Source organism: Oryzias latipes, chromosome 12, assembly GCF_002234675.1.
Source record: "Oryzias latipes chromosome 12, ASM223467v1".
NCBI classification, from domain to species: Eukaryota; Metazoa; Chordata; class Actinopteri; order Beloniformes; family Adrianichthyidae; genus Oryzias; species Oryzias latipes.
The window spans coordinates 10,999,219-11,013,815 of NC_019870.2; the positions used below are offsets into that span (position 1 = coordinate 10,999,219).

Sequence of the window (14,597 nt, forward strand, 5' to 3'; positions counted from 1 at the left end):
TTGTGTTTTTGGGGTCTTTGACATGTTCCTGTGGCCTTTTTGTAATGACGGAGGACAGCAAAAAAATGCACACCAAATTGATTCTGCACACCAAAAGCAGTTTGGTGCACACACTCCTGCTTGGCATGTGTAACGCTTTGTGTGTTTTGGTTTGCATGTGAGATTTTTATTTTTTCATATAAATTACCGCCACTTTGCAGAAACTATGTCCTATAAAAGCAACTTTTATTTTTATTATTGACGGCTAAAAAAATCTCAATCATGATAAAAAAAGACCACTGGAAACACTTTTAAAATAGCTCAAAAGATGATCAGAGTGAGTCTTTATTTATATTTATTATTTACAAATAAATATATAATAATTTATTATTTACTCACTCATCACATTACACAATGCTTACTATGAGCCAACCTAAAGGTTTTCTTCATGGTTACATTGTTTTTAGAAACAACAAAAATAAATAAATATATAAATAAAATTAATGTTTTGTTGTTGTTTTGTAACACACAACCCATAACTCTAACAAAAACAAAACTATGACCCAACATTCTAGATTTCAACCAAATTGAACAAACCAACTGAGTTGTTGCTTAGTATGTAATTGTCATGTTATAAGGCTTGTAGATATGTAGATATCAGTGACGTGCAGTCAGGAGAGGCAGGTGAGGCTGTGCCTCACCTGTCATTATGGGAAGAAAAGAGAAAAAATAAATTCAATTATTATATTTAATCAGTAATTTGTGCTTTGCAGTCATTTTCCATTTAAATTTACCATTTTTGGGTGTTTTTTTCTTTTCAAAATCGCTGAGTTTCCGCATTTGCCGTTCAGATACTAAAAAGTGACGTGCGCTGAGGCACCAGCCCGCTGAGCCTCACCTTGGATTGCGCAATACCTATGCAGTCAGACGGTACTGCTGTCTCTCTGTATGTCGGTTCAATCACTTGTACTATATGAGCTGAGTTTACATAATTTAACAGATGTATATGATGTACAGTGTTTTTTTATAAATAACTGTATGTGAGGGACGTGTTTCTTGTGCTGAGCGCTAAACGCCGGCAAAAAAGCCGCTGGGTGAGGCCAGACATTCTCGTGCCTCATGTTAGGGGGCGCCGGTGAGCCCTGAGATTATGACGCTAAAAAATACTAGAAGAAGTGATAGCAAGCGGCAAGTCATTTTCTTCAGAAGGAGCGGCGTACGGACTTTATTTACAAGTAAAGGTAAGATGATAACAACGTTTGTGCTTTTTTCTATGCTGCAGTTTGTATATGAAAAAAACATGTTGAAATGATATTTTAAACAAAACACTTTAACTGTTGTCAATTAAATGGTGAATAAGTTATTCAGTATGGTTCATATGTTTGTAAATCTGACTGATTACGTCAGTGCCTCACCAGCCATTAACCTCACCGCACGTCACTGGTAGATATAGTCATAGATGTGTCCTTAGTATTTAATATTTCTGCGATGAGGGATTTAGAATTAGAGTCACATATGTGTCCATATTATTTAATAGGCATGCTATTAGGCTTGTATTTAAAGTCATATGTGTTTATGGGGTTCAGCACCCTGGACAGAGATTGTAGGTTTGTTAGCCAACTGCAGAATCTGTTTCAGGACCATGGACAGAGACTTGAAATGCAGTTTGGCTTGCATTGTGCAGGCTTTAGTTTAAATTTCGAAACAATAGTAGTAATAAAAATAATAATAGTAATAATAAACACTGTTTATACATGAAGAAAAAAGAACATCCCTTGTTTTTTTTTCTTAAATACATTATTTGAACTCATATTTGATTATTTTTGAACTTACACGCTCAAAAGTACCTAAAAATATTTTTTTTATCGTGAGTCATCCTGACTATTGTTATAAAAGACTTTGATTTTGATTTTTTTTTCTTTTACAACAAGCCATTAAAATGCAACTTTTATTTTTTTCAGAGGAGACGAAATCCGAAAGCCCTGACTTCTCATCAGGACACATTAGCGGGGGGGGGGGGGGGGGGGGCAATGTTCTCCTCCTGAGTCAGTCTCAAGACCCACCCTGTACTGTCTGACATGACCGTCCTCTACAATACGATACTGTATTCTTCGTACCTCCCCTTTCTCGCCCTCAGTCTGTGTGCATCCCAGCCTCCCTTCCTAGATTTCCACCCAGCAGCTCTCCATCCATCCGCAAACAGCTCTTACACTGAGATTTAAAAAAGGGTAAAAAAAGAGGAGAGAACAGTTTGAAACATAAATCTACCTTCCACGGCTCCCTCTTCTCCTTGCCCTCCAAGCGGACTTCATCACTTTATTCCTCTTCGCGCCAATGCCCGACACCGCACAGAAAGGCAGGATTTTTTTCTCTTGAGCATGAGAAGGATTGCCAAACCATCCGCAATCCAACATTACCGCCTGAGCCACCAGCATGAGCACTGGATACGTACGCTCCAGCAGAAGTTGTTGGCCAGAGAACTAACACATCTCGGAGCACAAATACAGCTAAGAGGAGAGAGTCAGTTTTAGGTAAGTGCGCGCTTGGACCGACTTGGACCCGGCGCAATATGACGGGATTACGCATGTTTGGGGATTTTTTGTTTCATTATTCTACGCGGTTGGGGTATTGTGGCTCAGTTATGGCGATTTTGCGTGGTCAGCATGTTACGGTGGTGTCCTTTCCAGGATAGCTGCGTTCTCCTTAACCCCCTTTTTGCCCCTCCATCCTTATGGTGAAGCTACCTTTTAAATAATCGCCGCACAAGACCGGTCCTGTCAAGCTCCTCCCGGACTGAATGTCGACGAGGCGCAGTCGGGCTATTTCAAATGCACTTTCGAGACTTATAGGCAAAGGAACCCCTCATCAACCCCCCTCTCAAAAAAAAAAAAAAAAAAAAAAAAAAAAAAAAGAAATCATCATGCAAATGAGTTTTGGTGTCATGATTGAAGCAGCATCTCACCGAGGTGATGCTGCAAGGATGGGGGGGGGGGGGGGAGTGGAGCAACTAAAAATGAATTACAAAGGCGACCATCTGAGCAGTATTCGCTGCCCTGCAGTCACATTCTGCAGCTGGATAGTCTCTAAAATATATGATCATCACTTCCTCCTGAAAATGCATTCATGCTAGTGAGTGTCAGCCTCCTCTGTTTATGAACACAGGTGGTTATTTTTTTCAGTATTTATAATAATTGTTGTTATTCTGACATTTTGTCCTGACTTACTTCCTTGGCTGAGCCCGTCCTGTATCAGGCTCTCATATGGGAGGGGGTTAGTTGCTTGTATGTGCGCGTGCATGTGTCACCAGTGAGGCAAAGTTGCCATTCTCTCAAGTTGCCAATTGCTGTTCCCCGGACTTACAGCGAGGGGAGCTCATGCTCTTTTACACCAGGTGTCATTATGTGGCTGTGGGCAAGATAACTGTGATACTGGCACCAACGAGGAAATTAGAGGAGCAGCTTCAGTTCAAATCACTCCTCTGTAATTGTATCACAAGCCTCAGCAACTTTTTTTTTCTTTTTTCCTCCGGTTTCTCTTTAACATCCAACTGTCATTTACCTATTCATTGGCCTATTCTGAGAATGAAGCTGGCTCCTTTGAGACACCACCTCTAGAGTTGAGCGTCCCCACTAATCCATCAAATGTTGTACTCTTTAATACTTTCAGAAATAATCATAGATGCAAATGTTACTAAGCTAAAATTGATGAAAATTCAAGTAAAAAAATTGTAACCTCTGTATTTTACTTTTTTTTTCAAAGATTTGTAATCCCAGTTTGATTTATTTCTAAACCTTTTATCAGCGTCCTTTTTGTTTCAAACATTAACAGCATGTCAACTTGCTCTTGTCCTGCTCTCCTCTTTGCATGTGTGCCGCGCAAAATTGCACTGACGGCGGAAATTGCAGAAGAAAAGCTGCCTTATCCAGAAGTGCTGAAATGCTGGCAACATGTAATCATTTCAAAAAAGGAAAGCATTCTAAATCACATTTCCAAAATGAAAATGCCAGCAATAGCTTAAGGCTATATTTGTGTCATGGCTTTAGATGACCCAGTGTTGATCACGCTTCCAAGTACTGAAAGGAGGGGGGACAGGCAGCAGCAGAGGTCCTTTCACAGTCTTTGGCAGTAAAGCTTACATATGAATTGCCTCTAGACAATGTAGCAGTGGCTTAGAGGAGTATGAAAAAGCATTGTCTGGAAAATATGTCAAAATTCATGCATTCAGCCTGTACACAGTCACATCACCCTTGGGCACAAATAAGGATGGCATTATCAAACTTTGTGGTGTACTGAGAACAGTGCTAGTCTTGTACTGGCAGAACTCCCTGTCTGCCTCTCTGTGCGTCTTTGTATTGTCGTGCTGGCACGGCATTGTTTTGCCTTTTTTTTTTTTTTTTTGCATTTTATGCGAGTGCTGGCTGCAGCTGCAGTGGGCAGACGGCTCCCTCCCGAGAGGAATGGAAAGAAATCTGTTTTTATTAGCAGCAAACAAAGAGGGGAGGTCACATAATGACACATGACAAAATCTGACCAAGACTGGCAAGCTCACAGTATTTTGGAGGGGCGACTGATTCAGTTGACCTCTGTTTGAGCCCGGCTGACCCCTGTGCTGCTGCTGCCACTCGAATACGACCGCACAGGTCAAAAAATGCTTGTAGAGTGGGATGTACGAAAACAATTCCCTGCACGTGGCCAACACTCAAAAGGCTGGAAAGTGATTTACTACATTCTTGCCATAGAATCATTCATATCAAGAGTGCTTTTTAAATTATTTGGGTTGTTATTGATGATTTGAAAGAAAATAATCACCCAAACTTGGTCGACCCTCTAAAAAACCCAAACAAATAATTTATTTTTTAAAGCAACTTTCACTTTGTGCAAGATGAAGTCTCTAAAGTCTGCACCAAACAGGATTAAGATCACAACATAGCTGATACTTTTACAGATATTATCTATTTATGAATTAAATTCACACTCCTCCCTGACCAAACAGTGCAGCTTATCTAGGGTTTCTTCCATCCTGCATATTTTTTTATGCACACTAAGAGACTCCAGTCTGCACATTTGATCGTGAGTACTTTTTTTTTTGACAAAATGAAGAAAAATCTCTGCATTTAAGTTTTTTTTAAGGTTTAACTTAGCAAATATGAAACTTTTTTTTTTTTTTGCAGACTTTATCTTCGGCCTTTAACATTCTAATTTGTTGTGGTTTGGAGTGTGACTGCAAATGTTGCAGAAATTCATGGCATGTTAAAAGAAGTAATGTTCTGAATTTGTGTCTTAAATCAGTTTACCTTGACTTAATGCACTTTACGCACATTAGCGTCTTGCTTTTTCTAAAATGCAGCTGTCGTTTTCTATTTTGTTTACTAAAATGATAAACTACGAAGATATAGGAAAATTGATACAAGAAACAGAGATTTTAATCAGCGGTGCATGCAAATAAGCCATTAACGACTAGTCAGTAGCTGCTAAATGAAAGCCACAGGATAAAAAATGATGTTAAAATCAGTCTCCATCACCTCGCACCACTGAGAAACTCATTTAGTAGGCATTATACAATGATAACTCACATCAAGAAAGCAACTATTTATCTCACCTGGCATTGGCTTGGTCTCCACTGGCAAGGGGACAGCAGGTATAAATGTATATATATATATATATATATATATATATATATATATATATATAATATTGCTGAAACACACTGATGTTATGATTTGCAGAGGTCTGCACTGGTCGACAATTACACACATGGAGCCTTTAACTTTATTTGCTTCACTGTTGCCTCAATGTTCCCTGCAGCAATATAATCTTACATACAGAATGCTGTCTGGAATTAGTTTCTGAGATATTCTGTTCAAAAATGTAAAGCTTTGTACAGGTAAAATATCTTTCGGCTTTTATATGACAGAGAAATAACTAGTTTCACTGCTTTTTTTTTTATATAAATGGACCCTTTTGTTTCTTGGAAAATGTGTAGACATTTGTGGTTCCATAGCTTCATTATCTCACATGAAATAAGCCTGTACTAAAACCCCTCTTAGAGTGAAGAACTGTATGGAAAATTGTAGTGGAAATGTAAAAGAGAAACACAATTTAAAAAAACTACTTTTTTGTATAACTTATGCGCTTATATTAACATTTTTTTTTAATTTTCTGGAGCTTTTAGAAACTTGAATTATGGTTAAAAGCCATAGACTCTTCCCTGTGAAAATTTCTGATGCAGATGTGATAAATGGTGAAGTAAAGTGCAAATTAAATAAACTTCAGACAGTTTCTTATAAGGTAAAGAATCACAGATGTTGAGGATAACTTACAGACCCACTTCGATGAAAATTGTTTCTTTGGTGTTTTTAATATGTTCTCGTAGCATTTTTTTTCCTGATGGAAGACATAAACAAAGAGAATTTAGGCCCCTTCTATGTATATCTCTATTCAAATAGTGGCGAAACAGAAGCAGAAGAAAAAAATGCTGCTGGAAAAAGCTTGTAGCAGTGATGTAGGTGATACAGTTGATGGCCCACAACCTTTCCGCTTTATTCTGATCCATCCACTTGTCGACAACTAATCCATGTACACCTTTGTTTTCTTCGTCCGACCTGGCATCTGGCTCAGAACTGTACGCCTAAACAACTCAGATAATGCTCGCCATTTATATTTTCACCTGTAATGTTAGGTTAGGGTTGAGAGGGACAGTAAGCTACTGGGAAAGCACATAAACAGATGGATGATGGGAAGTGGGCAGGCTTACTCCCCTCCAACAACCAACCAACAACTCAAAGGTTCATTTCTAATGAACTACACCTGCTCTGCAGGAACTACATCCTAAAAAACGAGAGGTTTTTTGATGTTGGCTAAAAATTGCATAATCATAATTTGAACATGAGTAGGAATGCTGACAATAGATCAAAGATGATTGGAATCTGACTTTAAAAGCCCAAGGACTTAAAAATAAGTTTTAAAATGGCAAATGCAACTTTAAATCAGCTTTCTTAGCAAGTGTCCACAGGAGGGATATCAATGCTGGAATCTTTTAAGATTATAGCCATCTTAAAAAGCAGATGAAGTGAACTTTTTATGACTCCATTTATTGTAGATGAAAGCACTCTATTAAATAATTGATTTAAATTATAATTGGGACAAAATTACCCTTCTGCTTCTGCATTGGTTTGGCTTCTTTTTTTTTTTTTTTAGTTCCTTTCTCTATGTCCAAAGAAGAATCGGGATCTTCTGGTTTTGAAGTTGTTGACCTTGCAGCCATGTGTTATTGTTTATAAACAAGAAACAAGAACAACAAAAAAAATCAATTTCACATTTTCAACGAGTCGATTTACTGTCTGCGCAAAAAAAAAAAGACACACACTCATAGGAAACCAATCGGCCTGTGAAATTTTAATTATATCTCTTCCAGAGAAGGTTTTTAATCTTTTCCCATCTTGCTTGAACAAACTAACTGTAAAGCACTCCCTACTGGTATGTCTTAGGTACCCTCTAATTATACTTTAAAAAAGAAAAAAAATGTTTTTTTTGTGTGGTTGGGAACTCATAAGAAGTGGGTTACATGCCTGCGTTTTTCTGGATGTACAGTAACCTCTTATTTGGAAGGAAATGAACAACCTACAGTTGAAAAAGAAAAGCTGAACAGTCAAGTTGGTTGACCATTGACCACTTCGATGCTGGTTAGTCAGGGTGTTGTTTTTTCTGATGTTGGTAGCTCCAAACCTGGACTGACCTACATTCTAGCTCAGAGCAGCAGCAGTAATCTAGAGGGCAGCAAGTACCATATTAAAATTAAACAAGAGTGTAAAATAAAGTGCAGGTTGAAAAAAAAAAACATCTGCAGGAAAAAAGTCTTTAGTGTGACTGCTTTAGTCGTCCTCATCGTATCTTATGTCAGATGTGATTGCATTAGCATGTGGGGCTTTGTTTGTCTATTAGCAGTGATTTGTAACCTTCAGTGCCACCTAATTGTTGAATGAGTACGCTCACAGACCCTGTGATTATTAGGTGCTGCCACGTGATGAAGCTAATTTTCATTTTTTGCAAGCAAGAGCTCCAAATCCTGAGACAAAGAAATGAACAAAACATAGGAGTTTATCCAACAAAATAGATGAAAAAGTTCATCCAAATAGTGAGATCAAAAGTTGTGTGGTATAGTTTAAGAATTATCTTTCCCCCAGACAGCAGGATGGTTATTTAGTTTGAAACTTAATTACTTAAAAGTTTAAGAGGGAGGAAACTGCTTTTTTTTCCTTCTTTTTAGTAGAAATGAGCATCATTTTTGGAGGAGATGAAGCCCATTACCAACGCAATCTTGCACCTCAACAATGAAGTCAGTTAAAAACCGATGCGCTTCTGACTCCAAAAGTAGTACATCGAGTGACCTGACACAGCACTTTCACAAAGATTTTTTGTTATTTTCTCTGTATTTTCTTTTTTAATGTGCTTGACCTTGCCTGCACCTACATGTGTGCATCCCCTGCACACTGAGCATCTTTTAAATGGCTCAGGCTTTAAAATCTGCCACAACAGCAGACACGTATGATAATTAAAATTCTAAACATAGACCCCTCATGTTCACTTATGTCAATCCTACAAGTCCCAGTGGGCGAACCTTGTAGCCCATTTGCATGCCTAGCACGTGAGCTTGGGTGCTTAAGCTTCACATCCTGTCACATGTTCCATAAAAACACATTGATTGACCGGTAATTTATGCAGCTTGGATCATTTGTCGTTGCCTTTTGGGCTTTTTTTGATGTGTAGCCTCAAATCTCATATCTTTAACTGTTGTTTTTGGCCAGCCTCGGGTCTGCCTATCAATCCATCATTGTTTGAAACTTATGAAAAAACAAAAACAAAACACACTAATGAGCTGTTCTTTCAGCTGCTTTGGATTACCCGTTACTGTTGGGTTTTCATGACTTCTTTTGAAAGCAAATTCTGCCTTGAAGGCTGTAATATTGTTCAGGGCATTGCTGAATATAAACTAGATTTGCCTTGGGATGAGGAATAAAGAATGTGCTAATAAATAAAATATAAAATACCCCCTACATGTTTCTTTAAAATCCTCATCCCCTATGGGAACTTTTGTGTTGGGGACAACATTTTTGAAATTTCATGTTGGGAGTTCCAGTTAGAACAAACCGTTAATGCAAGTATTCAAAGAATATAAACAATCATCATAAGGTTTAGGTTGGAAAAGAAAGGACGGTCTATGTATTTTAATGCATGTTTGGGCTATGAACAGTGGGAATGTTGAAAATGCTGCAATTTAAAAATTGGAATTTAAATTTACACAAAGATTTAAAACAAAACATTGAAATTTATGTTCTGGTTTTTAATATGCAAACATTCTGTCAACAACCATTGCAAGGATAACATTATAAACCATAACTAGCAAATATTCCTTTAGCTAAAACTAATGCTTTTTATAACCTATTTAAAAAAAGACTATTATTATTATTATTTGGTGCAGACGTAGAGCATGTTGTAAATATTTGACAATATGTTTACCCTTTATGGGTTTCAATAGAGTTTTGTCAGCACTTGATTGCAGTTTCAAATTGAATCAATGTAAAATCTGGTTTTATAAGCATTACTGTAATCATTAAAGCCCCTCTCTGAGGAAAATTGTGTTTTTGGTGTTTTTAACATGTTCTAGTAGCCTTTTCTGATGTTGGAGGACATATATAAAGGAAATTAAGATTAAAAATAAATGAGAAAGATCATTGATGCTGAATGAAAAGTTCTTGCTGCCGTCCATGCTTCCAAACTTTGGCCCTCAGGACCCTCTTTCCTGCACGTTCTCTCTGTTATTCTGCTTCAACACACCTGATTCAGCTCATCATTAGGCTCTGCAGAAGCCTGATAATGACAGTCATTAGAGCAGATGCCCGTTTGAGCGGGGAAACGGAAAACATGCTGGATGGTTGGTCTTCAGGACCGTAGATGAGGAGCTCTGAGGGAATTCAGACTCATCAATCCTCCATCACAGCGCCATCTTACATTGTCAAGTTTTAAGAGTCTTTGCTAATTGAAGCCACAGTTTTACTGCCTTTGGGGGACAAAAGTTGCAGCCGTCATAAGATCTTCTGCAGCTCAAGTTCATCTGCCTCAAGGCTTGCTGCATCGTCTATGGCTGAGTTGTAACAGGTGGTTACCCAAGTGGCCTTTCTATCCTTTCAAACTGTTGATGCCAGCTATCAGGGGAGGTCAACCAAACAGGTTTTTCTCCACCACAGAACTGCCACTTCAGAAGATACTTTCTTTTTTAGGGCCATTCTCTGTCAACTATAGATTTAACTGTGTCCTGACATCCAAATGTGTACATACTGACAACAACAGCAACCTTTATGGGGGATACAGGCTGTCTGCAGGAAAGAAATGGGCAAACCTGTACAGGGCAAACCTGTACAGTGCCTACCCAAGCCAGTAAGACTGCTTGGTGAGCCTGAAGATCAAGAAAGTTTATGTACTTTTTTTTTTTTTTTTTTTTTTTTTTACCACTGGCATGCAGGCTGGCTGACATGTTGTAGCACACACTTTTAGAACACATACATGTAAGAGTACATAAAGGTGAAGTAGGTGAAACACAGGTGGGTTGTGCAGATTTTTCTGTGTCTCAATCCCCCCCACGGTGCTTCTTATGGACTATCTGACTATTAGAAATTAGGCAATCAGAAAGTAGTTTTTGTGGCCATCCTTCAGCCACTCTATGGGCACTTACATATCATGTGCACACACGTGCAGCATTTGTGCAAGTTCAGTAGGAGGCCAGTGCACACACCTCACTAATGACTAGAGTGCACCATAAGGACACGTATGAAAGCATCACCCATTAGGATCTTGTAAGATGCAGCCGCTCCTGTCTACGACCCTCCATGGGCCTGGACAACCTAAAAACCCACAACACTTTTACGGTTGCTGTGACTCAGGGTAGGCGTCTAAGGCTTAAGCCATGATGACACTGATTAATGCCGTAGGATGGTCACAAGTGCTTTCCCTGCCGTGTGCTTCCAACAGATAAATATAAATATAATAGCAATGATCAGGGAAGTTCCAAAGAGACAAACACTTGCCAAAGGACCTAATTCCGACATTTATCTTGCACTTTTAACTTTTGAGTTTATCTATGCTTTCTAAAGAGAAAGATAAGCATAAATATCAGTGTTGGGGAAAAAAAAATGTAACAAATGAAAAAAAAAACAGGTATTTTCAGAATGCTCAGCATCATGATCACACAGGGAAGTTTTTGAGCAGCCAAGTTTCTTCCAGTCAATTTAAATAAATGAAATAGATTTTTACAGCAACTTTTCAGCAAAGCTGCAAGATGTGAGAAAAGCTCCTGGTATTAAGTTTGGGACAGCAAAGGTTTTTATTTGCAAACTTTTGTCATAGGATGCCAACTTGGTTTTGCAGTTTTTTCTTGAAACAAGTAATACTTTTACAACTCCTTTTACAACTTAACCTTAACAATCAGACCCATACGCTCGCTGTTAAGTAGGGCTTCAGTAAAAACAAATGAATTTCCTACAAAATAAAGGTCATAAAACAATTTTTTCTGATAAAACATTGACAAACTTGGATTTAAACAGCTATTACAACTAAATTGAAACTTCTTGTTTAGTTTTAAGTTATTCCAGTTTTAAACTCACAGTCTAACAAATCAGCTGGATTAAATCCACTCATTCTGTCAGGGTTGGGGGGGGGCAGGTGAGCGTGGAGGACCCAAAATGCAGAGACGGAGGCACACGGTTCCAAGGCAAGGGATTTAATTAACAAAAAGCGCTGCAGAGCAGGGTAACAACAACCAAAACTCACTGTGGGCATGGCATGGTGAACAGGGCAGAAGACTTACATGGAAGAGACATTACGACGTTAATGGACCAGCACAAGAGGAAGGCAGAGACAAGACTTATATACAGACAGGGCAGACAAGACAAAGGTGAACATGATCAGGACAGATTGGGACAAAGGAAGTAAAACTCAAAAACATGACAAGACAGAAAACCTTTCAAAATAAAACAGGAAACAGAACTCAAACATGACAGACCAATACGGAAAGCAAAAACCAATACAAAAGAAACTCCAACCATGACACATACAGCAACAAGACATCATATATACCCAGTGGGTGATTGTAACACCCACTTTCACCTCTGAATAAATAAATATTAAAATCCCTCCCCTCCAACAAGGGGTTAGAACAAACCATCCCCGCTGCTGAGGTGTCTTTCATGCCCCGTTGGACTAAATCCACATCGTGTCTGTTTCCACCAAGGCTGTTGGACTTATTAATAAATGACAGCCATGGTTTGCCACTCGGCAGCCCAACCCGTTTACCGGTGGACGGAAGAGACCGACAAAAGGTGTACATTCATTTTCCCAGTCACGAGTCTCTTACATTAGCGCATGGTAGTGAGGGATGCTTGCTTTTGCTTGCTAAGACAGGTTATAACCCTGTCAGAGATTAAAGGGAGGGGGGAAAAAGTGCTGCATGGCGGCTTAGCTGTGTTTGCTTGAGATTTCTGCACGGTGTAGTTCTGCGGGAGTGTGTGCCATTGTGTTCTGGCTGCAGGAGCCTTGTGTGAGTGGAGTACAGCACGTCCCGCTTCAAAGGAGAGACGAATGGAGGGTGAATAAAAGCTCTAAGTCACACGATTGGCCCTGAATTGCCAGAACTTAACTGCAATATCAGCACTATGAAAAAAAAAAAAAAAAAGTGGCTGGCGTGGTCAACTTTTTTCTCAGTTTAACTTGCTCAGCCCCTTACATGACACCAGGGCCAGGTGGATAGGGAGGCAGTGGAAGGGGAGACGGCTCGATTTATCAGTAATTATGGAGTGCTATTTTCTCTGTCTCTCATCTATGTCTGGCCAGGGTAGCAGTAGCCATTCTTTAATCTTGACACCCAGTGATCATGTAACACAGGAAAGTGCCTATTAGAGCGGGAGAGAAATTGGAAGGGCCCTCTCCTGATCCTCTTTCAGGGGAGTTGGGGTGACAGAAAGACAGAGCATGGGGATACACTGAGGTGTTGACATGAGAAAGAGGCTGAGGGAGTGAGGGCAATTAGAGAACTGGTTTTCAAAACTCCAGAGGGCTTATTTTTTTTTTTTTCATCCACCAAAGTGGGGTTGGGGTGAGCGAGAGAAATCTTATTTCTTTTTTTTTTCCCCCACTAGTATAAGAAGGAAAGTCTTGCCAAGGGACATAAAAATAATTTGTTTTTTTAGATGAACTAAAACAACTGTAATAATGTGAAATTCCATTGTAAAGCAAGTGTTTAATGTTGTTCCCTCTGGGTTTTAACTGCACAGGGTTTAAATGAGCGGAAAGTGTAGAGGGTAGTTGTGCTTTGCTCTGAGATGATTGCACATAAATCACTCAGAGATTCAAACATCCAACTCCTGCCTTTCAAGTCTCTTGACTTTCGACAGTGGGGCCTCTTTGATGGAAGTCTGTTTGCACATTTAGAAAGAAAAGCCAATTAAGTTAACACTCCCTCCACGCACTTTTAGTTTTCTTGTATTGTTTTGGATTAAAGTAAATAAAACTGCTCCCAAATGTGATCTTTTTCTGAAAGGAAAAACGGGCGATCCACTTGGCGCTTTCCAGCAAAACGCAGAGGCAACGAAAACACACATTGACTGAGTCTCTTAACATGAGTAATTTGTTTTCTCAATTGAGTGCAGGGCCGCCAGTGCGGTGCCAATTTGGCACCTCACTCCATTAACACTCCTCTCCCCCATTTAAGTGTAACATCAAATCGGCCGGTGCCAAGAATATTTTTGATTAATCTCAAATGCTTTTATTTTGACTCTAAAGACACAGTCAAGCTTACTGTATAATGGCATACATTTACCAACTATCAGCAAGAACAGATTAGCACAAATTGGGCATATTTAACACACAGAAACACAATTTCACCAGAGAGCCAGCTGCAAAATGTAGCACCCATGATTGAGCCAAGTGAGGAAATGAATTGTGTTGTCTCTGTTTGTGTGTACAGATCAAACTGCTGACAGTGTTCTTACTGGAAAAAACGTGCAGCAGTATCCCATTCATGATTAAACCATTCATTCTAAAGAGGGAGATTTTGTAAACACAAGGATGAATTTAACATACATAAAATGTTTTATTTTTATTTTTTTTATGAAGATTGTGTTAATTAAACCCTAATATTCTTATAGCTGTCATTGAAAAAAACATAAAAAAAACTTTTAAAATAGTTGCAGCCATCCTCACTATTCTGGTTTAAAACCACATATGGTGACATGTTTTACCTTTGGTAATTTTTAAAGATTTTTGAAATCAAAATCCCAACTGAAAGTGAAAGATAAGATATAAAAATTCTTTAAAAAAGTTTGCACTGTTTGAAAGACAATCTTTCCAGCATTGTTTTATAACTTAAAAGGAAAAAGGCAAACTGAATAAATATTCAAAAGACCCTTTAAATTGTTCTTAACTTTTAAGATCCTGCAGCCAAATTAAAGGCTCCTACATGAGAAGTGCTTCAAAATGTAGTCGTCATCTTGATTACTTTACAATTTCTGAGCTTTTTATTTAAAGAATTATAGATTTTTTAAGAAATTTAAGATTTCGTTGTTTTTCTG

General features: G+C 38.6%; 1 protein-coding gene across 1 annotated transcript in view; it reads left to right on the top strand.

The window, feature by feature from the left end:
* The first annotated feature begins 2,046 nt into the window (after positions 1-2,046).
* brinp1 (BMP/retinoic acid inducible neural specific 1) overlaps positions 2,047-14,597 on the top strand; it is a 136,510-nt gene continuing 123,959 nt past the window's right edge. The window contains exon 1 of the mRNA XM_023960391.1: positions 2,047-2,510. The gene's annotated coding sequence lies outside the window, so the exon portion shown is untranslated. The remainder of the gene's footprint in view (positions 2,511-14,597) is intronic.